This window comes from Ursus americanus, chromosome X (genome assembly GCF_024610735.1).
Source record: "Ursus americanus isolate L20-20 chromosome X, mUrsAme1.1.p, whole genome shotgun sequence".
NCBI classification, from domain to species: Eukaryota; Metazoa; Chordata; class Mammalia; order Carnivora; family Ursidae; genus Ursus; species Ursus americanus.
Genome location: NC_142164.1, coordinates 72,035,725 through 72,062,039, shown reverse-complemented (window position 1 = coordinate 72,062,039; position 26,315 = coordinate 72,035,725).

The following is a 26,315-nucleotide window of genomic DNA, read 5'->3' as shown; positions in this document are numbered from 1 at the left end:
TTCATTCCTTAGTAGGTGGGTTCGGTATTGTATGCGCTCTGCACAGATTCGGTTGTCAGAATTTAGGAGACGGCACTTTCTTTTCAGGCTCCGCCGCACTCTTCCCATAGCTTCCATCTTCACGACAGAAGTTGTGAGTTGAGACATGGTGTCTCAACAGTGTTCTTTTATAGAGTTAAGCAAAGCGCTTTCTGTTGATGTGTTCACACAGACGTTTGCACATGCTTTCATTTTCAGGACAGCATCCTGTGAGATGCAAGATGCTTTCTCTCTGGTGTTCTTTCTTCGACTTCAGTCTATGGCACTTTCCTTATGTTTTCTTATACCTCTGGCAAACGCTTTCATCTTCACGACCAAAGACGTGACCTGAAAGACGGCTTCGCTACAATGTTCTGTCTTAAAGATTGGTTCATGGCCCTTTCCTTATGCTTCCATTCACAACGTGAAACAGGCTTTCATCATCAAGACAGACGATGCGATTTGGAAGACACTTTGCGTACCCTGTTCTTACTGAGAGTTACGTCTATTTCAGTTTCCTTAAGGTTCAATACACTTATTGGGAACCGCGTGTATATTCATGGGTCACGATGTTAGAATGATGTTGCTCTTCTCTCAAAAGTCTTGGTTCTCTCCATTACTTAGAATTAACCTCTCCCTATGTTTTCTCTCACACTTCTGCAATTACTTCCATCTTCCGTCCCGAAGCATTGAGTTGGAAGACCTTTCAAAAGGGTGTTCTTCTTTCAGCATACAGCACGTTCCTTAGGTTTGCATACACACTACTGGGAATTAAACACCATCTTCTTGAAGGTAGATGTGATTTGGAAGGTCGTCTCTAGATGGTGCTCTTTCTTCCTCTTAAGCGTAAGGCACTTCTCTTTCCGTTCAACACTGATATTTGAAAAAGCTTCTCTCTTCATGCATCAGGATGTTTGAAGTGGCATTCTCTGTACAGAGGCTTGGTGCTCATAGTTTAGTAAACGGCACATCTTTACACGTTCCTTCACCCTGTAGCCCATGCCTCCATCTGCATGAGAGAAGATGTGAGTTTCAGATGCTTTTCGATGGAGATCTTTCCTAAGGTTAAGTGCACCATAAATTCCTTATGCTGGGACACATTCTTCTGAGAATGCTTCCAACTTCATGAAAGAAGATGTGTCTTGAAGGATGGATTCGGTACACTACTTTCTTGAAGCTACGTCTCTGCCACTTTCCTTATGCTTTCAGCACAACGTTGCACATGTTTCCGTCTTCATGACAGAAGTTGTGGGTTGTAACATGCTATCTATGCAGTGTTCTCACCTATTATTAAGTGGAGGGCACTTTCCCTAAGGTTCATCGCCCAAGGAAGAAAACCCAGGTTGATTCATTCTTCAGGAGGTGGGTTCGATATTGTATGCTCTCTGCACAGATTCGGTTGTCAGAATTTAGGAGACGGCACTTTCGTTTCAGGCTTCCCCGCACTCTTCCCATAGCTTCCATCTTCACGACAGAAGTTGTGAGTTGAGACATGGTGTCGCAACAGTGCTCTTCTATAGAATTATGCAAAGCGCTTTCTGTTGATGTGTTCACACAGACTTTTGCACATGCTTCCATTTTCAGGTCAGAATCCTGTTACATGCAAGATGCTTTCTCTCTGGTGTTCTTTCTTTGACTTCAGTCTATGGCACTTTCCTTATACCTCTGGCAAACGCTTTCATCTTCATGACCAAAGACGTGACCTGAAAGGCAGCTTCTCTGCAATGTTCTGTCTTAAACATTGGTTCATGGCCCTTTCCTTATGCTTCCATTCACAATGTGAAACAGGCTTTCATCATCAAGACAGACGATGCGATTTGGAAGACCCTTTGCATACCCTGTTCTTACTGAGAGTTACGTCTATTTCAGTTTGCTTAAGGTTCAATACACTTATTGGGAACCGCGTGTATATTCATGGATCACGATGTTAGAATGATGTTGCTCTTCTCTCAAAAGTCTTGGTTCTCTCCATTACTTAGAATTAACCTCTCCTTATGTTTTCTCTCATACTTCTGCAATTGCTTTCATCTTCCGTCCCAAAGCTGTGAGTTGGAAGACCTTTCAAAAGGGTGTTCTTTTTTAAGCATACAGCACGTTCCTTAGGTTTGCATACACACTACTGGGAAGTACACCATCTTCTTGAAAGTAGATGTGACTTGGAAGGTTGTCTCTAGATGGTGCTCTTTCTTCCTCTTAAGCGTAAGGCACTTCTCTTTCCGTTCAACACTGATATTTGAAAAAGCTTCTCTCTTCATGCATCAGGATGTTTGAAGTGGCATTCTCTGTACAGAGGCTTGGTGCTCATAGTTTAGTAAACGGCACATCTTTACACGTTCCTTCACCCTGTAGCCCATGCCTCCATCTGCATGAGAGAAGATGTGAGTTTCAGATGCTTTTCGATGGAGATCTTTCCTAAGGTTAAGTGCACCATAAATTCCTTATGCTGAGACACGCTCTTCTAAGAATGCTTCCAACTTCATGAAAGAAGACGTGTCTTGAAGGATGGATTCGGTACACTACTTTCTTGAAGCTACGTCTCTGCCACTTTCCTTATGCTTTCAGCACAACGTTGCACATGTTTCCGTCTTCATGACAGAAGTTGTGGGTTGTAAGATGCTATCTATCTAATGTTCTCACCTACTATTAAGTGAATGGCACGATCCTTAAGGTTCAGCACACAAGGAAGAAAACCCAGGTTGATTCATTCCTTAGGAGGTGGGTTCGGTATTGTATGCGCTCTGCACAGATTCGGTTGTCAGAATTTAGGAGACGGCACTTTCTTTTCAGGCTCCGCCGCACTCTTCCCATAGCTTCCATCTTCACGACAGAAGTTGTGAGTTGAGACATGGTGTCTCAACAGTGTTCTTTTATAGAGTTAAGCAAAGCGCTTTCTGTTGATGTGTTCACACAGACGTTTGCACATGCTTTCATTTTCAGGACAGCATCCTCTGAGATGCAAGATGCTTTCTCTCTGGTGTTCTTTCTTCGACTTCAGTCTATGGCGCTTTCCTTATGTTTTCTTATACCTCTGGCAAACGCTTTCATCTTCACGACCAAAGACGTGACCTGAAAGACGGCTTCGCTACAATGTTCTGTCTTAAAGATTGGTTCATGGCCCTTTCCTTATGCTTCCATTCACAATGTGAAACAGGCTTTCATCATCAAGACAGACGATGCGATTTGGAAGACCCTTTGCATACCCTGTTCTTACTGAGAGTTACGTCTATTTCAGTTTGCTTAAGGTTCAATACACTTATTGGGAACCACGTGTATATTCATGGATCACGATGTTAGAATGATGTTGCTCTTCTCTCAAAAGTCTTGGTTCTCTCCATTACTTAGAATTAACCTCTCCTTATGTTTTCTCTCATACTTCTGCAATTGCTTTCATCTTCCGTCCCAAAGCTGTGAGTTGGAAGACCTTTCAAAAGGGTGTTCTTTTTTAAGCATACAGCACGTTCCTTAGGTTTGCATACACACTACTGGGAAGTACACCATCTTCTTGAAAGTAGATGTGACTTGGAAGGTTGTCTCTAGATGGTGCTCTTTCTTCCTCTTAAGCGTAAGGCACTTCTCTTTCCGTTCAACACTGATATTTGAAAAAGCTTCTCTCTTCATGCATCAGGATGTTTGAAGTGGCATTCTCTGTACAGAGGCTTGGTGCTCATAGTTTAGTAAACGGCACATCTTTACACGTTCCTTCACCCTGTAGCCCATGCCTCCATCTGCATGAGAGAAGATGTGAGTTTCAGATGCTTTTCGATGGAGATCTTTCCTAAGGTTAAGTGCACCATAAATTCCTGATGCTGAGACACGCTCTTCTAAGAATGCTTCCAAGTTCATGAAAAAAGACGTGCCTTGAAGGATGGATTCGGTACACTACTTTCTTGAAGCTACGTCTCTGCCACTTTCCTTATGCCTTCAGCACAACGTTGCAAACGTTTCCGTCTTCATGACAGAAGTTGTGGGTTGTAAGATGCTATCTATCTAATGTTCTCACCTGCTATTAAGTGAATGGCACGATCCTTAAGGTTCAGCGCACAAGGAAGAAAACCCAGGTTGATTCATTCTTCAGGAGGTGGGTTCGGTATTGTATGCTCTCTGCACAGATTCGGTTGTCAGAATTTAGGAGACGGCACTTTCTTTTCAGGTTCCCCCGCACTCTTCCCATAGCTTCCATCTCCACGACAGAAGTTGTGAGTTGAGACATGGGGTCGCAACAGTGCTCTTCTATAGAATTAGGGAAAGCGCTTTCTGTTGATGTGTTCACACAGACTTTTGCACATGCTTCCATTTTCAGGACAGAATCCTGTTACATGCAAGATGCTTTCTCTCTGGTGTTCTTTCTTTGACTTCAGTCTATGGCACTTTCCTTATACCTCTGGCAAACGCTTTCATCTTCACGACCAAAGACGTGACGTGAAAGGCAGCTTCTCTGCAATGTTCTGTCTTAAAGATTGGTTCATGGCCCTTTCCTTATGCTTCAATTCACAATGTGAAACAGGCTTTCATCATCAAGACAGACGATGCGATTTGGAAGACACTTTGCGTACCCTCTTCTTACTGAGAGTTACGTCTATTTCAGTTTCCTTAAGGTTCAATACACTTATTGGGAACCGCGTGTATATTCATGGATCACGATGTTAGAATGATGTTGCTCTTCTCTCAAAAGTCTTGGTTCTCTCCATTACTTAGAATTAACCTCTCCTTATGTTTTCTCTCACAGTTCTGCAATTACTTTCATCTTCCGTCCGAAAGCTGTGAGTTGGAAGACCTTTCAAAAGGGTGTTCTTTTTTAAGCATACAGCACGTTCCTTAGGTTTGCATACACACTACTGGGAAGTACACCATCTTCTTGAAGGTAGATGTGACTTGGAAGGTTGTCTCTAGATGGTGCTCTTTCTTCCTCTTAAGCGTAAGGCACTTCTCTTTCCGTTCAACACTGATATTTGAAAAAGCTTCTCTCTTCATGCATCAGGATGTTTGAAGTGGCATTCTCTCTACACAGCGTTGGTGCTCATAGTTTAGTAAACGGCACATCTTTACACGTTCCTTCACCCTGTAGCCCATGCCTCCATCTGCATGAGAGAAGATGTGAGTTTCAGATGCTTTTCGATGGAGATCTTTCCTAAGGTTAAGTGCACCATAAATTCCTTATGCTGAGACACGCTCTTCTAAGAATGCTTCCAAGTTCATGAAAGAAGACGTGTCTTGAAGGATGGATTCGGTACACTACTTTCTTGAAGCTACGTCTCTGCCACTTTCCTTATGCCTTCAGCACAACGTTGCAAACGTTTCCGTCTTCATGACAGAAGTGGTGGGTTGTAAGATGCTATCTATCTAATGTTCTCACCTACTATTAAGTGAATGGCACGATCCTTAAGGTTCAGCGCACAAGGAAGAAAACCCAGGTTGATTCATTCCTTAGGAGGTGGGTTCGGTATTGTATGCGCTCTGCACAGATTCGGTTGTCAGAATTTAGGAGACGGCACTTTCTTTTCAGGCTCCGCCGCACTCTTCCCATAGCTTCCATCTTCACGACAGAAGTTGTGAGTTGAGACATGGTGTCTCAACAGTGTTCTTTTATAGAGTTAAGCAAAGCGCTTTCTGTTGATGTGTTCACACAGACGTTTGCACATGCTTTCATTTTCAGGACAGCATCCTGTGAGATGCAAGATGCTTTCTCTCTGGTGTTCTTTCTTCGATTTCAGTCTATGGCACTTTCCTTATGTTTTCTTATACCTCTGGCAAACGCTTTCATCTTCACGACCAAAGACGTGACCTGAAAGACGGCTTCGCTACAATGTTCTGTCTTAAAGATTGGTTCATGGCCCTTTCCTTATGCTTCCATTCACAACGTGAAACAGGCTTTCATCATCAAGACAGACGATGCGATTTGGAAGACACTTTGCGTACCCTGTTCTTACTGAGAGTTACGTCTATTTCAGTTTCCTTAAGGTTCAATACACTTATTGGGAACCGCGTGTATATTCATGGGTCACGATGTTAGAATGATGTTGCTCTTCTCTCAAAAGTCTTGGTTCTCTCCATTACTTAGAATTAACCTCTCCCTATGTTTTCTCTCACACTTCTGCAATTACTTCCATCTTCCGTCCCGAAGCATTGAGTTGGAAGACCTTTCAAAAGGGTGTTCTTCTTTCAGCATACAGCACGTTCCTTAGGTTTGCATACACACTACTGGGAATTAAACACCATCTTCTTGAAGGTAAATGTGATTTGGAAGGTCGTCTCTAGATGGTGCTCTTTCTTCCTCTTAAGCGTAAGGCACTTCTCTTTCCGTTCAACACTGATATTTGAAAAAGCTTCTCTCTTCATGCATCAGGATGTTTGAAGTGGCATTCTCTGTACAGAGGCTTGGTGCTCATAGTTTAGTAAACGGCACATCTTTACACGTTCCTTCACCCTGTAGCCCATGCCTCCATCTGCATGAGAGAAGATGTGAGTTTCAGATGCTTTTCGATGGAGATCTTTCCTAAGGTTAAGTGCACCATAAATTCCTTATGCTGAGACACGTTCTTCTGAGAATGCTTCCAACTTCATGAAAGAAGATGTGTCTTGAAGGATGGATTCGGTACACTACTTTCTTGAAGCTACGTCTCTGCCACTTTCCTTATGCTTTCAGCACAACGTTGCACATGTTTCCGTCTTCATGACAGAAGTTGTGGGTTGTAAGATGCTATCTATGCAGTGTTCTCACCTATTATTAAGTGGAGGGCACTTTCCCTAAGGTTCATCGCCCAAGGAAGAAAACCCAGGTTGATTCATTCTTCAGGAGGTGGGTTCGATATTGTATGCTCTCTGCACAGATTCGGTTGTCAGAATTTAGGAGACGGCACTTTCGTTTCAGGCTTCCCCGCACTCTTCCCATAGCTTCCATCTTCACGACAGAAGTTGTGAGTTGAGACATGGTGTCGCAACAGTGCTCTTCTATAGAATTATGCAAAGCGCTTTCTGTTGATGTGTTCACACAGACTTTTGCACATGCTTCCATTTTCAGGACAGAATCCTGTTACATGCAAGATGCTTTCTCTCTGGTGTTCTTTCTTTGACTTCAGTCTATGGCACTTTCCTTATACCTCTGGCAAACGCTTTCATCTTCATGACCAAAGACGTGACCTGAAAGGCAGCTTCTCTGCAATGTTCTGTCTTAAAGATTGGTTCATGGCCCTTTCCTTATGCTTCCATTCACAATGTGAAACAGGCTTTCATCATCAAGACAGACGATGCGATTTGGAAGACCCTTTGCATACCCTGTTCTTACTGAGAGTTACGTCTATTTCAGTTTGCTTAAGGTTCAATACACTTATTGGGAACCGCGTGTATATTCATGGATCACGATGTTAGAATGATGTTGCTCTTCTCTCAAAAGTCTTGGTTCTCTCCATTACTTAGAATTAACCTCTCCTTATGTTTTCTCTCATACTTCTGCAATTGCTTTCATCTTCCGTCCCAAAGCTGTGAGTTGGAAGACCTTTCAAAAGGGTGTTCTTTTTTAAGCATACAGCACGTTCCTTAGGTTTGCATACACACTACTGGGAAGTACACCATCTTCTTGAAGGTAGATGTGACTTGGAAGGTTGTCTCTAGATGGTGCTCTTTCTTCCTCTTAAGCGTAAGGCACTTCTCTTTCCGTTCAACACTGATATTTGAAAAAGCTTCTCTCTTCATGCATCAGGATGTTTGAAGTGGCATTCTCTGTACAGAGGCTTGGTGCTCATAGTTTAGTAAACGGCACATCTTTACACGTTCCTTCACCCTGTAGCCCATGCCTCCATCTGCATGAGAGAAGATGTGAGTTTCAGATGCTTTTCGATGGAGATCTTTCCTAAGGTTAAGTGCACCATAAATTCCTTATGCTGAGACACGCTCTTCTAAGAATGCTTCCAAGTTCATGAAAGAAGACGTGTCTTGAAGGATGGATTCGGTACACTACTTTCTTGAAGCTACGTCTCTGCCACTTTCCTTATGCTTTCAGCACAACGTTGCACATGTTTCCGTCTTCATGACAGAAGTTGTGGGTTGTAAGATGCTATCTATCTAATGTTCTCACCTACTATTAAGTGAATGGCACGATCCTTAAGGTTCAGCACACAAGGAAGAAAACCCAGGTTGATTCATTCCTTAGGAGGTGGGTTCGGTATTGTATGCGCTCTGCACAGATTCGGTTGTCAGAATTTAGGAGACGGCACTTTCTTTTCAGGCTCCGCCGCACTCTTCCCATAGCTTCCATCTTCACGACAGAAGTTGTGAGTTGAGACATGGTGTCTCAACAGTGTTCTTTTATAGAGTTAAGCAAAGCGCTTTCTGTTGATGTGTTCACACAGACGTTTGCACATGCTTTCATTTTCAGGACAGAATCCTCTGAGATGCAAGATGCTTTCTCTCTGGTGTTCTTTCTTCGACTTCAGTCTATGGCACTTTCCTTATGTTTTCTTATACCTCTGGCAAACGCTTTCATCTTCACGACCAAAGACGTGAGCTGAAAGACGGCTTCGCTACAATGTTCTGTCTTAAAGATTGGTTCATGGCCCTTTCCTTATGCTTCCATTCACAATGTGAAACAGGCTTTCATCATCAAGACAGACGATGCGATTTGGAAGACACTTTGCATACCCTGTTCTTACTGAGAGTTACGTCTATTGCAGTTTCCTTAAGGTTCAATACACTTATTGGGAACCGCGTGTATATTCATGGGTCACGATGTTAGAATGATGTTGCTCTTCTCTCAAAAGTCTTGGTTCTCTCCATTACTTAGAATTAACCTCTCCTTATGTTTTCTCTCACACTTCTGCAATTACTTCCATCTTCCGTCCCGAAGCTTTGAGTTGGAAGACCTTTCAAAAGGGTGTTCTTCTTTCAGCATACAGCACGTTCCTTAGGTTTGCATACACACTACTGGGAATTAAACACCATCTTCTTGAAGGTAGATGTGATTTGGAAGGTTGTCTCTAGATGGTGCTCTTTCTTCCTCTTAAGCGTAAGGCACTTCTCTTTCCGTTCAACACTGATATTTGAAAAAGCTTCTCTCTTCATGCATCAGGATGTTTGAAGTGGCATTCTCTGTACAGAGGCTTGGTGCACATAGTTTAGTAAACGGCACATCTTTACACGTTCCTTCACCCTGTAGCCCATGCCTCCATCTGCATGAGAGAAGATGTGAGTTTCAGATGCTTTTCGATGGAGATCTTTCCTAAGGTTAAGTGCACCATAAATTCCTTATGCTGAGACACGCTCTTCTAAGAATGCTTCCAACTTCATGAAAGAAGACGTGTCTTGAAGGATGGATTCGGTACACTACTTTCTTGAAGCTACGTCTCTGCCACTTTCCTTATGCCTTCAGCACAACGTTGCAAACGTTTCCGTCTTCATGACAGAAGTGGTGGGTTGTAAGATGCTATCTATCTAATGTTCTCACCTGCTATTAAGTGAATGGCACGATCCTTAAGGTTCAGCGCACAAGGAAGAAAACCCAGGTTGATTCATTCTTCAGGAGGTGGGTTCGGTATTGTATGCTCTCTGCACAGATTCGGTTGTCAGAATTTAGGAGACGGCACTTTCTTTTCAGGTTCCCCCGCACTCTTCCCATAGCTTCCATCTCCACGACAGAAGTTGTGAGTTGAGACATGGGGTCGCAACAGTGCTCTTCTATAGAATTAGGGAAAGCGCTTTCTGTTGATGTGTTCACACAGACTTTTGCACATGCTTCCATTTTCAGGACAGAATCCTGTTACATGCAAGATGCTTTCTCTCTGGTGTTCTTTCTTTGACTTCAGTCTATGGCACTTTCCTTATACCTCTGGCAAACGCTTTCATCTTCACGACCAAAGACGTGACGTGAAAGGCAGCTTCTCTGCAATGTTCTGTCTTAAAGATTGGTTCATGGCCCTTTCCTTATGCTTCAATTCACAATGTGAAACAGGCTTTCATCATCAAGACAGACGATGCGATTTGGAAGACACTTTGCGTACCCTCTTCTTACTGAGAGTTACGTCTATTTCAGTTTCCTTAAGGTTCAATACACTTATTGGGAACCGCGTGTATATTCATGGATCACGATGTTAGAATGATGTTGCTCTTCTCTCAAAAGTCTTGGTTCTCTCCATTACTTAGAATTAACCTCTCCTTATGTTTTCTCTCACAGTTCTGCAATTACTTTCATCTTCCGTCCGAAAGCTGTGAGTTGGAAGACCTTTCAAAAGGGTGTTCTTTTTTAAGCATACAGCACGTTCCTTAGGTTTGCATACACACTACTGGGAAGTACACCATCTTCTTGAAGGTAGATGTGACTTGGAAGGTTGTCTCTAGATGGTGCTCTTTCTTCCTCTTAAGCGTAAGGCACTTCTCTTTCCGTTCAACACTGATATTTGAAAAAGCTTCTCTCTTCATGCATCAGGATGTTTGAAGTGGCATTCTGTCTACACAGCCTTGGTGCTCATAGTTTAGTAAACGGCACATCTTTACACGTTCCTTCACCCTGTAGCCCATGCCTCCATCTGCATGAGAGAAGATGTGAGTTTCAGATGCTTTTCGATGGAGATCTTTCCTAAGGTTAAGTGCACCATAAATTCCTTATGCTGAGACACGCTCTTCTAAGAATGCTTCCAAGTTCATGAAAGAAGACGTGTCTTGAAGGATGGATTCGGTACACTACTTTCTTGAAGCTACGTCTCTGCCACTTTCCTTATGCCTTCAGCACAACGTTGCAAACGTTTCCGTCTTCATGACAGAAGTGGTGGGTTGTAAGATGCTATCTATCTAATGTTCTCACCTACTATTAAGTGAATGGCACGATCCTTAAGGTTCAGCGCACAAGGAAGAAAACCCAGGTTGATTCATTCCTTAGGAGGTGGGTTCGGTATTGTATGCGCTCTGCACAGATTCGGTTGTCAGAATTTAGGAGACGGCACTTTCTTTTCAGGCTCCGCCGCACTCTTCCCATAGCTTCCATCTTCACGACAGAAGTTGTGAGTTGAGACATGGTGTCTCAACAGTGTTCTTTTATAGAGTTAAGCAAAGCGCTTTCTGTTGATGTGTTCACACAGACGTTTGCACATGCTTTCATTTTCAGGACAGCATCCTGTGAGATGCAAGATGCTTTCTCTCTGGTGTTCTTTCTTCGACTTCAGTCTATGGCACTTTCCTTATGTTTTCTTATACCTCTGGCAAACGCTTTCATCTTCACGACCAAAGACGTGAGCTGAAAGACGGCTTCGCTACAATGTTCTGTCTTAAAGATTGGTTCATGGCCCTTTCCTTATGCTTCCATTCACAACGTGAAACAGGCTTTCATCATCAAGACAGACGATGCGATTTGGAAGACACTTTGCGTACCCTGTTCTTACTGAGAGTTACGTCTATTTCAGTTTCCTTAAGGTTCAATACACTTATTGGGAACCGCGTGTATATTCATGGGTCACGATGTTAGAATGATGTTGCTCTTCTCTCAAAAGTCTTGGTTCTCTCCATTACTTAGAATTAACCTCTCCCTATGTTTTCTCTCACACTTCTGCAATTACTTCCATCTTCCGTCCCGAAGCATTGAGTTGGAAGACCTTTCAAAAGGGTGTTCTTCTTTCAGCATACAGCACGTTCCTTAGGTTTGCATACACACTACTGGGAATTAAACACCATCTTCTTGAAGGTAGATGTGATTTGGAAGGTCGTCTCTAGATGGTGCTCTTTCTTCCTCTTAAGCGTAAGGCACTTCTCTTTCCGTTCAACACTGATATTTGAAAAAGCTTCTCTCTTCATGCATCAGGATGTTTGAAGTGGCATTCTCTGTACAGAGGCTTGGTGCTCATAGTTTAGTAAACGGCACATCTTTACACGTTCCTTCACCCTGTAGCCCATGCCTCCATCTGCATGAGAGAAGATGTGAGTTTCAGATGCTTTTCGATGGAGATCTTTCCTAAGGTTAAGTGCACCATAAATTCCTTATGCTGAGACACGTTCTTCTGAGAATGCTTCCAACTTCATGAAAGAAGATGTGTCTTGAAGGATGGATTCGGTACACTACTTTCTTGAAGCTACGTCTCTGCCACTTTCCTTATGCTTTCAGCACAACGTTGCACATGTTTCCGTCTTCATGACAGAAGTTGTGGGTTGTAACATGCTATCTATGCAGTGTTCTCACCTATTATTAAGTGGAGGGCACTTTCCCTAAGGTTCATCGCCCAAGGAAGAAAACCCAGGTTGATTCATTCTTCAGGAGGTGGGTTCGGTATTGTATGCGCTCTGCACAGATTCGGTTGTCAGAATTTAGGAGACGGCACTTTCTTTTCAGGCTCCGCCGCACTCTTCCCATAGCTTCCATCCTCACGACAGAAGTTGTGAGTTGAGACATGGTGTCTCAACAGTGTTCTTTTATAGAGTTAAGCAAAGCGCTTTCTGTTGATGTGTTCACACAGACGTTTGCACATGCTTTCATTTTCAGGACAGCATCGTCTGAGATGCAAGATGCTTTCTCTCTGGTGTTCTTTCTTCGACTTCAGTCTATGGCGCTTTCCTTATGTTTTCTTATACCTCTGGCAAACGCTTTCATCTTCACGACCAAAGACGTGACCTGAAAGACGGCTTCGCTACAATGTTCTGTCTTAAAGATTGGTTCATGGCCCTTTCCTTATGCTTCCATTCACAATGTGAAACAGGCTTTCATCATCAAGACAGACGATGCGATTTGGAAGACCCTTTGCATACCCTGTTCTTACTGAGAGTTACGTCTATTTCAGTTTGCTTAAGGTTCAATACACTTATTGGGAACCGCGTGTATATTCATGGATCACGATGTTAGAATGATGTTGCTCTTCTCTCAAAAGTCTTGGTTCTCTCCATTACTTAGAATTAACCTCTCCTTATGTTTTCTCTCACACTTCTGCAATTACTTCCATCTTCCGTCCCGAAGCTTTGAGTTGGAAGACCTTTCAAAAGGGTGTTCTTCTTTCAGCATACAGCACGTTCCTTAGGTTTGCATACACACTACTGGGAATTAAACACCATCTTCTTGAAGGTAGATGTGATTTGGAAGGTTGTCTCTAGATGGTGCTCTTTCTTCCTCTTAAGCGTAAGGCACTTCTCTTTCCGTTCAACACTGATATTTGAAAAAGCTTCTCTCTTCATGCATCAGGATGTTTGAAGTGGCATTCTCTGTACAGAGGCTTCGTGCACATAGTTTAGTAAACGGCACATCTTTACACGTTCCTTCACCCTGTAGCCCATGCCTCCATCTGCATGAGAGAAGATGTGAGTTTCAGATGCTTTTCGATGGAGATCTTTCCTAAGGTTAAGTGCACCATAAATTCCTTATGCTGAGACACGCTCTTCTAAGAATGCTTCCAACTTCATGAAAGAAGACGTGTCTTGAAGGATGGATTCGGTACACTACTTTCTTGAAGCTACGTCTCTGCCACTTTCCTTATGCCTTCAGCACAACGTTGCAAACGTTTCCGTCTTCATGACAGAAGTGGTGGGTTGTAAGATGCTATCTATCTAATGTTCTCACCTGCTATTAAGTGAATGGCACGATCCTTAAGGTTCAGCGCACAAGGAAGAAAACCCAGGTTGATTCATTCTTCAGGAGGTGGGTTCGGTATTGTATGCTCTCTGCACAGATTCGGTTGTCAGAATTTAGGAGACGGCACTTTCTTTTCAGGTTCCCCAGCACTCTTCCCATAGCTTCCATCTCCACGACAGAAGTTGTGAGTTGAGACATGGGGTCGCAACAGTGCTCTTCTATAGAATTAGGGAAAGCGCTTTCTGTTGATGTGTTCACACAGACTTTTGCACATGCTTCCATTTTCAGGACAGAATCCTGTTACATGCAAGATGCTTTCTCTCTGGTGTTCTTTCTTTGACATCAGTCTATGGCACTTTCCTTATACCTCTGGCAAACGCTTTCATCTTCACGACCAAAGACGTGACCTGAAAGGCAGCTTCTCTGCAATGTTCTGTCTTAAAGATTGGTTCATGGCCCTTTCCTTATGCTTCAATTCACAATGTGAAACAGGCTTTCATCATCAAGACAGACGATGCGATTTGGAAGACACTTTGCGTACCCTCTTCTTACTGAGAGTTACGTCTATTTCAGTTTCCTTAAGGTTCAATACACTTATTGGGAACCGCGTGTATATTCATGGATCACGATGTTAGAATGATGTTGCTCTTCTCTCAAAAGTCTTGGTTCTCTCCATTACTTAGAATTAACCTCTCCTTATGTTTTCTCTCACAGTTCTGCAATTACTTTCATCTTCCGTCCGAAAGCTGTGAGTTGGAAGACCTTTCAAAAGGGTGTTCTTTTTTAAGCATACAGCACGTTCCTTAGGTTTGCATACAAACTACTGGGAAGTACACCATCTTCTTGAAGGTAGATGTGACTTGGAAGGTTGTCTCTAGATGGTGCTCTTTCTTCCTCTTAAGCGTAAGGCACTTCTCTTTCCGTTCAACACTGATATTTGAAAAAGCTTCTCTCTTCATGCATCAGGATGTTTGAAGTGGCATTCTCTCTACACAGCCTTGGTGCTCATAGTTTAGTAAACGGCACATCTTTACACGTTCCTTCACCCTGTAGCCCATGCCTCCATCTGCATGAGAGAAGATGTGAGTTTCAGATGCTTTTCGATGGAGATCTTTCCTAAGGTTAAGTGCACCATAAATTCCTTATGCTGAGACACGCTCTTCTAAGAATGCTTCCAAGTTCATGAAAGAAGACGTGTCTTGAAGGATGGATTCGGTACACTACTTTCTTGAAGCTACGTCTCTGCCACTTTCCTTATGCCTTCAGCACAACATTGCAAACGTTTCCGTCTTCATGACAGAAGTGGTGGGTTGTAAGATGCTATCTATCTAATGTTCTCACCTACTATTAAGTGAATGGCACGATCCTTAAGGTTCAGCGCACAAGGAAGAAAACCCAGGTTGATTCATTCCTTAGGAGGTGGGTTCGGTATTGTATGCGCTCTGCACAGATTCGGTTGTCAGAATTTAGGAGACGGCACTTTCTTTTCAGGCTCCGCCGCACTCTTCCCATAGCTTCCATCTTCACGACAGAAGTTGTGAGTTGAGACATGGTGTCTCAACAGTGTTCTTTTATAGAGTTAAGCAAAGCGCTTTCTGTTGATGTGTTCACACAGACGTTTGCACATGCTTTCATTTTCAGGACAGCATCCTGTGAGATGCAAGATGCTTTCTCTCTGGTGTTCTTTCTTCGACTTCAGTCTATGGCACTTTCCTTATGTTTTCTTATACCTCTGGCAAACGCTTTCATCTTCACGACCAAAGACGTGAGCTGAAAGACGGCTTCGCTACAATGTTCTGTCTTAAAGATTTGTTCATGGCCCTTTCCTTATGCTTCCATTCACAATGTGAAACAGGCTTTCATCATCAAGACAGACGATGCGATTTGGAAGACCCTTTGCATACCCTGTTCTTACTGAGAGTTACGTCTATTTCAGTTTCCCTAAGGTTCAATACACTTATTGGGAACCGCGTGTATATTCATGGATCACGATGTTAGAATGATGTTGCTCTTCTCTCAAAAGTCTTGGTTCTCTCCATTACTTAGAATTAACCTCTCCTTATGTTTTCTCTCATACTTCTGCAATTGCTTTCATCTTCCGTCCCAAAGCTGTGAGTTGGAAGACCTTTCAAAAGGGTGTTCTTTTTTAAGCATACAGCACGTTCCTTAGGTTTGCATACACACTACTGGGAAGTACACCATCTTCTTGAAAGTAGATGTGACTTGGAAGGTTGTCTCTAGATGGTGCTCTTTCTTCCTCTTAAGCGTAAGGCACTTCTCTTTCTGTTCAACACTGATATTTGAAAAAGCTTCTCTCTTCATGCATCAGGATGTTTGAAGTGGCATTCTCTGTACAGAGGCTTGGTGCTCATAGTTTAGTAAACGGCACATCTTTACACGTTCCTTCACCCTGTAGCCCATGCCTCCATCTGCATGAGAGAAGATGTGAGTTTCAGATGCTTTTCGATGGAGATCTTTCCTAAGGTTAAGTGCACCATAAATTCCTTATGCTGAGACACGCTCTTCTAAGAATGCTTCCAAGTTCATGAAAGAAGACGTGTCTTGAAGGATGGATTCGGTACACTACTTTCTTGAAGCTACGTCTCTGCCACTTTCCTTATGCTTTCAGCACAACGTTGCACATGTTTCCGTCTTCATGACAGAAGTTGTGGGTTGTAAGATGCTATCTATCTAATGTTCTCACCTACTATTAAGTGAATGGCACGATCCTTAAGGTTCAGCACACAAGGAAGAAAACCCAGGTTGATTCATTCCTTAGGAGGTGGGTTCGGTATTGTATGCGCTCTGCACAGATTCGGTTGTCAGAATTTAGGAGACGGCACTTTCTTTTCAGGCTCCGCCGCACTCTTCCCATAGCTTCCATCTTCACGACAGAAGTTGTGAGTTGAGACATGGTGTCTCAACAGTGTTCTTTTATAGAGTTAAGCAAAGCGCTTTCTGTTGATGTGTTCACACAGACGTTTGCACATGCTTTCATTTTCAGGACAGAATCCTCTGAGATGCAAGATGCTTTCTCTCTGGTGTTCTTTCTTCGACTTCAGTCTATGGCACTTTCCTTATGTTTTCTTATACCTCTGGCAAACGCTTTCATCTTCACGACCAAAGACGTGACCTGAAAGATGGCTTCGCTACAATGTTCTGTCTTAAAGATTGGTTCATGGCCCTTTCCTTATGCTTCCATTCACAATGTGAAACAGGCTTTCATCATCAAGACAGACGATGCGATTTGGAAGACACTTTGCATACCCTGTTCTTACTGAGAGTTACGTCTATTGCAGTTTCCTTAAGGTTCAATACACTTATTGGGAACCGCGTGTATATTCATGGGTCACGATGTTAGAATGATGTTGCTCTTCTCTCAAAAGTCTTGGTTCTCTCCATTACTTAGAATTAACCTCTCCTTATGTTTTCTCTCACACTTCTGCAATTACTTCCATCTTCCGTCCCGAAGCTTTGAGTTGGAAGACCTTTCAAAAGGGTGTTCTTCTTTCAGCATACAGCACGTTCCTTAGGTTTGCATACACACTACTGGGAATTAAACACCATCTTCTTGAAGGTAGATGTGATTTGGAAGGTTGTCTCTAGATGGTGCTCTTTCTTCCTCTTAAGCGTAAGGCACTTCTCTTTCCGTTCAACACTGATATTTGAAAAAGCTTCTCTCTTCATGCATCAGGATGTTTGAAGTGGCATTCTCTGTACAGAGGCTTCGTGCACATAGTTTAGTAAACGGCACATCTTTACACGTTCCTTCACCCTGTAGCCCATGCCTCCATCTGCATGAGAGAAGATGTGAGTTTCAGATGCTTTTCGATGGAGATCTTTCCTAAGGTTAAGTGCACCATAAATTCCTTATGCTGAGACACGCTCTTCTAAGAATGCTTCCAACTTCATGAAAGAAGACGTGTCTTGAAGGATGGATTCGGTACACTACTTTCTTGAAGCTACGTCTCTGCCACTTTCCTTATGCCTTCAGCACAACGTTGCAAACGTTTCCGTCTTCATGACAGAAGTGGTGGGTTGTAAGATGCTATCTATCTAATGTTCTCACCTGCTATTAAGTGAATGGCACGATCCTTAAGGTTCAGCGCACAAGGAAGAAAACCCAGGTTGATTCATTCTTCAGGAGGTGGGTTCGGTATTGTATGCTCTCTGCACAGATTCGGTTGTCAGAATTTAGGAGACGGCACTTTCTTTTCAGGTTCCCCAGCACTCTTCCCATAGCTTCCATCTCCACGACAGAAGTTGTGAGTTGAGACATGGGGTCGCAACAGTGCTCTTCTATAGAATTAGGGAAAGCGCTTTCTGTTGATGTGTTCACACAGACTTTTGCACATGCTTCCATTTTCAGGACAGAATCCTGTTACATGCAAGATGCTTTCTCTCTGGTGTTCTTTCTTTGACATCAGTCTATGGCACTTTCCTTATACCTCTGGCAAACGCTTTCATCTTCACGACCAAAGACGTGACCTGAAAGGCAGCTTCTCTGCAATGTTCTGTCTTAAAGATTGGTTCATGGCCCTTTCCTTATGCTTCAATTCACAATGTGAAACAGGCTTTCATCATCAAGACAGACGATGCGATTTGGAAGACACTTTGCGTACCCTCTTCTTACTGAGAGTTACGTCTATTTCAGTTTCCTTAAGGTTCAATACACTTATTGGGAACCGCGTGTATATTCATGGATCACGATGTTAGAATGATGTTGCTCTTCTCTCAAAAGTCTTGGTTCTCTCCATTACTTAGAATTAACCTCTCCTTATGTTTTCTCTCACAGTTCTGCAATTACTTTCATCTTCCGTCCGAAAGCTGTGAGTTGGAAGACCTTTCAAAAGGGTGTTCTTTTTTAAGCATACAGCACGTTCCTTAGGTTTGCATACAAACTACTGGGAAGTACACCATCTTCTTGAAGGTAGATGTGACTTGGAAGGTTGTCTCTAGATGGTGCTCTTTCTTCCTCTTAAGCGTAAGGCACTTCTCTTTCCGTTCAACACTGATATTTGAAAAAGCTTCTCTCTTCATGCATCAGGATGTTTGAAGTGGCATTCTCTCTACACAGCCTTGGTGCTCATAGTTTAGTAAACGGCACATCTTTACACGTTCCTTCACCCTGTAGCCCATGCCTCCATCTGCATGAGAGAAGATGTGAGTTTCAGATGCTTTTCGATGGAGATCTTTCCTAAGGTTAAGTGCACCATAAATTCCTTATGCTGAGACACGCTCTTCTAAGAATGCTTCCAAGTTCATGAAAGAAGACGTGTCTTGAAGGATGGATTCGGTACACTACTTTCTTGAAGCTACGTCTCTGCCACTTTCCTTATGCCTTCAGCACAACATTGCAAACGTTTCCGTCTTCATGACAGAAGTGGTGGGTTGTAAGATGCTATCTATCTAATGTTCTCACCTACTATTAAGTGAATGGCACGATCCTTAAGGTTCAGCGCACAAGGAAGAAAACCCAGGTTGATTCATTCCTTAGGAGGTGGGTTCGGTATTGTATGCGCTCTGCACAGATTCGGTTGTCAGAATTTAGGAGACGGCACTTTCTTTTCAGGCTCCGCCGCACTCTTCCCATAGCTTCCATCTTCACGACAGAAGTTGTGAGTTGAGACATGGTGTCTCAACAGTGTTCTTTTATAGAGTTAAGCAAAGCGCTTTCTGTTGATGTGTTCACACAGACGTTTGCACATGCTTTCATTTTCAGGACAGCATCCTGTGAGATGCAAGATGCTTTCTCTCTGGTGTTCTTTCTTCGACTTCAGTCTATGGCACTTTCCTTATGTTTTCTTATACCTCTGGCAAACGCTTTCATCTTCACGACCAAAGACGTGAGCTGAAAGACGGCTTCGCTACAATGTTCTGTCTTAAAGATTTGTTCATGGCCCTTTCCTTATGCTTCCATTCACAATGTGAAACAGGCTTTCATCATCAAGACAGACGATGCGATTTGGAAGACCCTTTGCATACCCTGTTCTTACTGAGAGTTACGTCTATTTCAGTTTCCCTAAGGTTCAATACACTTATTGGGAACCGCGTGTATATTCATGGATCACGATGTTAGAATGATGTTGCTCTTCTCTCAAAAGTCTTGGTTCTCTCCATTACTTAGAATTAACCTCTCCTTATGTTTTCTCTCATACTTCTGCAATTGCTTTCATCTTCCGTCCCAAAGCTGTGAGTTGGAAGACCTTTCAAAAGGGTGTTCTTTTTTAAGCATACAGCACGTTCCTTAGGTTTGCATACACACTACTGGGAAGTACACCATCTTCTTGAAAGTAGATGTGACTTGGAAGGTTGTCTCTAGATGGTGCTCTTTCTTCCTCTTAAGCGTAAGGCACTTCTCTTTCTGTTCAACACTGATATTTGAAAAAGCTTCTCTCTTCATGCATCAGGATGTTTGAAGTGGCATTCTCTGTACAGAGGCTTGGTGCTCATAGTTTAGTAAACGGCACATCTTTACACGTTCCTTCACCCTGTAGCCCATGCCTCCATCTGCATGAGAGAAGATGTGAGTTTCAGATGCTTTTCGATGGAGATCTTTCCTAAGGTTAAGTGCACCATAAATTCCTTATGCTGAGACACGCTCTTCTAAGAATGCTTCCAAGTTCATGAAAGAAGACGTGTCTTGAAGGATGGATTCGGTACACTACTTTCTTGAAGCTACGTCTCTGCCACTTTCCTTATGCTTTCAGCACAACGTTGCACATGTTTCCGTCTTCATGACAGAAGTTGTGGGTTGTAAGATGCTATCTATCTAATGTTCTCACCTACTATTAAGTGAATGGCACGATCCTTAAGGTTCAGCACACAAGGAAGAAAACCCAGGTTGATTCATTCCTTAGGAGGTGGGTTCGGTATTGTATGCGCTCTGCACAGATTCGGTTGTCAGAATTTAGGAGACGGCACTTTCTTTTCAGGCTCCGCCGCACTCTTCCCATAGCTTCCATCTTCACGACAGAAGTTGTGAGTTGAGACATGGTGTCTCAACAGTGTTCTTTTATAGAGTTAAGCAAAGCGCTTTCTGTTGATGTGTTCACACAGACGTTTGCACATGCTTTCATTTTCAGGACAGAATCCTCTGAGATGCAAGATGCTTTCTCTCTGGTGTTCTTTCTTCGACTTCAGTCTATGGCACTTTCCTTATGTTTTCTTATACCTCTGGCAAACGCTTTCATCTTCACGACCAAAGACGTGACCTGAAAGATGGCTTCGCTACAATGTTCTGTCTTAAAGATTGGTTCATGGCCCTTTCCTTATGCTTCCATTCACAATGTGAAACAGGCTTTCATCATCAAGACAGACGATGCGATTTGGAAGACACTTTGCATACCCTGTTCTTACTGAGAGTTACGTCTATTGCAGTTTCCTTAAGGTTCAATACACTTATTGGGAACCGCGTGTATATTCATGGGTCACGATGTTAGAATGATGTTGCTCTTCTCTCAAAAGTCTTGGTTCTCTCCATTACTTAGAATTAACCTCTCCTTATGTTTTCTCTCACACTTCTGCAATTACTTCCATCTTCCGTCCCGAAGCTTTGAGTTGGAAGACCTTTCAAAAGGGTGTTCTTCTTTCAGCATACAGCACGTTCCTTAGGTTTGCATACACACTACTGGGAATTAAACACCATCTTCTTGAAGGTAGATGTGATTTGGAAGGTTGTCTCTAGATGGTGCTCTTTCTTCCTCTTAAGCGTAAGGCACTTCTCTTTCCGTTCAACACTGATATTTGAAAAAGCTTCTCTCTTCATGCATCAGGATGTTTGAAGTGGCATTCTCTGTACAGAGGCTTGGTGCACATAGTTTAGTAAACGGCACATCTTTACACGTTCCTTCACCCTGTAGCCCATGCCTCCATCTGCATGAGAGAAGATGTGAGTTTCAGATGCTTTTCGATGGAGATCTTTCCTAAGGTTAAGTGCACCATAAATTCCTTATGCTGAGACACGCTCTTCTAAGAATGCTTCCAACTTCATGAAAGAAGACGTGTCTTGAAGTATGGATTCGGTACACTACTTTCTTGAAGCTACGTCTCTGCCACTTTCCTTATGCCTTCAGCACAACGTTGCAAACGTTTCCGTCTTCATGACAGAAGTGGTGGGTTGTAAGATGCTATCTATCTAATGTTCTCACCTGCTATTAAGTGAATGGCACGATCCTTAAGGTTCAGCGCACAAGGAAGAAAACCCAGGTTGATTCATTCTTCAGGAGGTGGGTTCGGTATTGTATGCTCTCTGCACAGATTCGGTTGTCAGAATTTAGGAGACGGCACTTTCTTTTCAGGTTCCCCCGCACTCTTCCCATAGCTTCCATCTCCACGACAGAAGTTGTGAGTTGAGACATGGGGTCCCAACAGTGCTCTTCTATAGAATTAGGGAAAGCGCTTTCTGTTGATGTGTTCACACAGACTTTTGCACATGCTTCCATTTTCAGGACAGAATCCTGTTACATGCAAGATGCTTTCTCTCTGGTGTTCTTTCTTTGACTTCAGTCTATGGCACTTTCCTTATACCTCTGGCAAACGCTTTCATCTTCACGACCAAAGACGTGACCTGAAAGGCAGCTTCTCTGCAATGTTCTGTCTTAAAGATTGGTTCATGGCCCTTTCCTTATGCTTCAATTCACAATGTGAAACAGGCTTTCATCATCAAGACAGACGATGCGATTTGGAAGACACTTTGCGTACCCTCTTCTTACTGAGAGTTACGTCTATTTCAGTTTCCTTAAGGTTCAATACACTTATTGGGAACCGCGTGTATATTCATGGATCACGATGTTAGAATGATGTTGCTCTTCTCTCAAAAGTCTTGGTTCTCTCCATTACTTAGAATTAACCTCTCCTTATGTTTTCTCTCACAGTTCTGCAATTACTTTCATCTTCCGTCCGAAAGCTGTGAGTTGGAAGACCTTTCAAAAGGGTGTTCTTTTTTAAGCATACAGCACGTTCCTTAGGTTTGCATACAAACTACTGGGAAGTACACCATCTTCTTGAAGGTAGATGTGACTTGGAAGGTTGTCTCTAGATGGTGCTCTTTCTTCCTCTTAAGCGTAAGGCACTTCTCTTTCCGTTCAACACTGATATTTGAAAAAGCTTCTCTCTTCATGCATCAGGATGTTTGAAGTGGCATTCTGTCTACACAGCCTTGGTGCTCATAGTTTAGTAAACGGCACATCTTTACATGTTCCTTCACCCTGTAGCCCATGCCTCCATCTGCATGAGAGAAGATGTGAGTTTCAGATGCTTTTCGATGGAGATCTTTCCTAAGGTTAAGTGCACCATAAATTCCTTATGCTGAGACACGCTCTTCTAAGAATGCTTCCAAGTTCATGAAAGAAGACGTGTCTTGAAGGATGGATTCGGTACACTACTTTCTTGAAGCTACGTCTCTGCCACTTTCCTTATGCCTTCAGCACAACGTTGCAAACGTTTCCGTCTTCATGACAGAAGTGGTGGGTTGTAAGATGCTATCTATCTAATGTTCTCACCTACTATTAAGTGAATGGCACGATCCTTAAGGTTCAGCGCACAAGGAAGAAAACCCAGGTTGATTCATTCCTTAGGAGGTGGGTTCGGTATTGTATGCGCTCTGCACAGATTCGGTTGTCAGAATTTAGGAGACGGCACTTTCTTTTCAGGCTCCGCCGCACTCTTCCCATAGCTTCCATCTTCACGACAGAAGTTGTGAGTTGAGACATGGTGTCTCAACAGTGTTCTTTTATAGAGTTAAGCAAAGCGCTTTCTGTTGATGTGTTCACACAGACGTTTGCACATGCTTTCATTTTCAGGACAGCATCCTGTGAGATGCAAGATGCTTTCTCTCTGGTCTTCTTTCTTCGACTTCAGTCTATGGCACTTTCCTTATGTTTTCTTATACCTCTGGCAAACGCTTTCATCTTCACGACCAAAGACGTGAGCTGAAAGACGGCTTCGCTACAATGTTCTGTCTTAAAGATTGGTTCATGGCCCTTTCCTTATGCTTCCATTCACAATGTGAAACAGGCTTTCATCATCAAGACAGACGATGCGATTTGGAAGACCCTTTGCATACCCTGTTCTTACTGAGAGTTACGTCTATTTCAGTTTGCTTAAGGTTCAATACACTTATTGGGAACCGCGTGTATATTCATGGATCACGATGTTAGAATGATGTTGCTCTTCTCTCAAAAGTCTTGGTTCTCTCCATTACTTAGAATTAACCTCTCCTTATGTTTTCTCTCATACTTCTGCAATTGCTTTCATCTTCCGTCCCAAAGCTGTGAGTTGGAAGACCTTTCAAAAGGGTGTTCTTTTTTAAGCATACAGCACGTTCCTTAGGTTTGCATACACACTACTGGGAAGTACACCATCTTCTTGAAAGTAGATGTGACTTGGAAGGTTGTCTCTAGATGGTGCTCTTTCTTCCTCTTAAGCGTAAGGCACTTCTCTTTCCGTTCAACACTGATATTTGAAAAAGCTTCTCTCTTCATGCATCAGGATGTTTGAAGTGGCATTCTCTGTACAGAGGCTTGGTGCTCATAGTTTAGTAAACGGCACATCTTTACACGTTCCTTCACCCTGTAGCCCATGCCTCCATCTGCATGAGAGAAGATGTGAGTTTCAGATGCTTTTCGATGGAGATCTTTCCTAAGGTTAAGTGCACCATAAATTCCTTATGCTGAGACACGCTCTTCTAAGAATGCTTCCAAGTTCATGAAAGAAGACGTGTCTTGAAGGATGGATTCGGTACACTACTTTCTTGAAGCTACGTCTCTGCCACTTTCCTTATGCTTTCAGCACAACGTTGCACATGTTTCCGTCTTCATGACAGAAGTTGTGGGTTGTAAGATGCTATCTATCTAATGTTCTCACCTACTATTAAGTGAATGGCACGATCCTTAAGGTTCAGCACACAAGGAAGAAAACCCAGGTTGATTCATTCCTTAGGAGGTGGGTTCGGTATTGTATGCGCTCTGCACAGATTCGGTTGTCAGAATTTAGGAGACGGCACTTTCTTTTCAGGCTCCGCCGCACTCTTCCCATAGCTTCCATCTTCACGACAGAAGTTGTGAGTTGAGACATGGTGTCTCAACAGTGTTCTTTTATAGAGTTAAGCAAAGCGCTTTCTGTTGATGTGTTCACACAGACGTTTGCACATGCTTTCATTTTCAGGACAGAATCCTCTGAGATGCAAGATGCTTTCTCTCTGGTGTTCTTTCTTCGACTTCAGTCTATGGCACTTTCCTTATGTTTTCTTATACCTCTGGCAAACGCTTTCATCTTCACGACCAAAGACGTGACCTGAAAGACGGCTTCGCTACAATGTTCTGTCTTAAAGATTGGTTCATGGCCCTTTCCTTATGCTTCCATTCACAATGTGAAACAGGCTTTCATCATCAAGACAGACGATGCGATTTGGAAGACACTTTGCATACCCTGTTCTTACTGAGAGTTACGTCTATTGCAGTTTCCTTAAGGTTCAATACACTTATTGGGAACCGCGTGTATATTCATGGGTCACGATGTTAGAGTGATGTTGCTCTTCTCTCAAAAGTCTTGGTTCTCTCCATTACTTAGAATTAACCTCTCCTTATGTTTTCTCTCACACTTCTGCAATTACTTCCATCTTCCGTCCCGAAGCTTTGAGTTGGAAGACCTTTCAAAAGGGTGTTCTTCTTTCAGCATACAGCACGTTCCTTAGGTTTGCATACACACTACTGGGAATTAAACACCATCTTCTTGAAGGTAGATGTGATTTGGAAGGTTGTCTCTAGATGGTGCTCTTTCTTCCTCTTAAGCGTAAGGCACTTCTCTTTCCGTTCAACACTGATATTTGAAAAAGCTTCTCTCTTCATGCATCAGGATGTTTGAAGTGGCATTCTCTGTACAGAGGCTTGGTGCACATAGTTTAGTAAACGGCACATCTTTACACGTTCCTTCACCCTGTAGCCCATGCCTCCATCTGCATGAGAGAAGATGTGAGTTTCAGATGCTTTTCGATGGAGATCTTTCCTAAGGTTAAGTGCACCATAAATTCCTTATGCTGAGACACGCTCTTCTAAGAATGCTTCCAAGTTCATGAAAGAAGACGTGTCTTGAAGGATGGATTCGGTACACTACTTTCTTGAAGCTACGTCTCTGCCACTTTCCTTATGCCTTCAGCACAACGTTGCAAACGTTTCCGTCTTCATGACAGAAGTGGTGGGTTGTAAGATGCTATCTATCTAATGTTCTCACCTACTATTAAGTGAATGGCACGATCCTTAAGGTTCAGCGCACAAGGAAGAAAACCCAGGTTGATTCATTCCTTAGGAGGTGGGTTCGGTATTGTATGCGCTCTGCACAGATTCGGTTGTCAGAATTTAGGAGACGGCACTTTCTTTTCAGGTTCCCCCGCACTCTTCCCATAGCTTCCATCTTCACGACAGAAGTTGTGAGTTGAGACATGGTGTCTCAACAGTGTTCTTTTATAGAGTTAAGCAAAGCGCTTTCTGTTGATGTGTTCACACAGACGTTTGCACATGCTTTCATTTTCAGGACAGCATCCTGTGAGATGCAAGATGCTTTCTCTCTGGTCTTCTTTCTTCGACTTCAGTCTATGGCACTTTCCTTATGTTTTCTTATACCTCTGGCAAACGCTTTCATCTTCACGACCAAAGACGTGAGCTGAAAGACGGCTTCGCTACAATGTTCTGTCTTAAAGATTGGTTCATGGCCCTTTCCTTATGCTTCCATTCACAATGTGAAACAGGCTTTCATCATCAAGACAGAC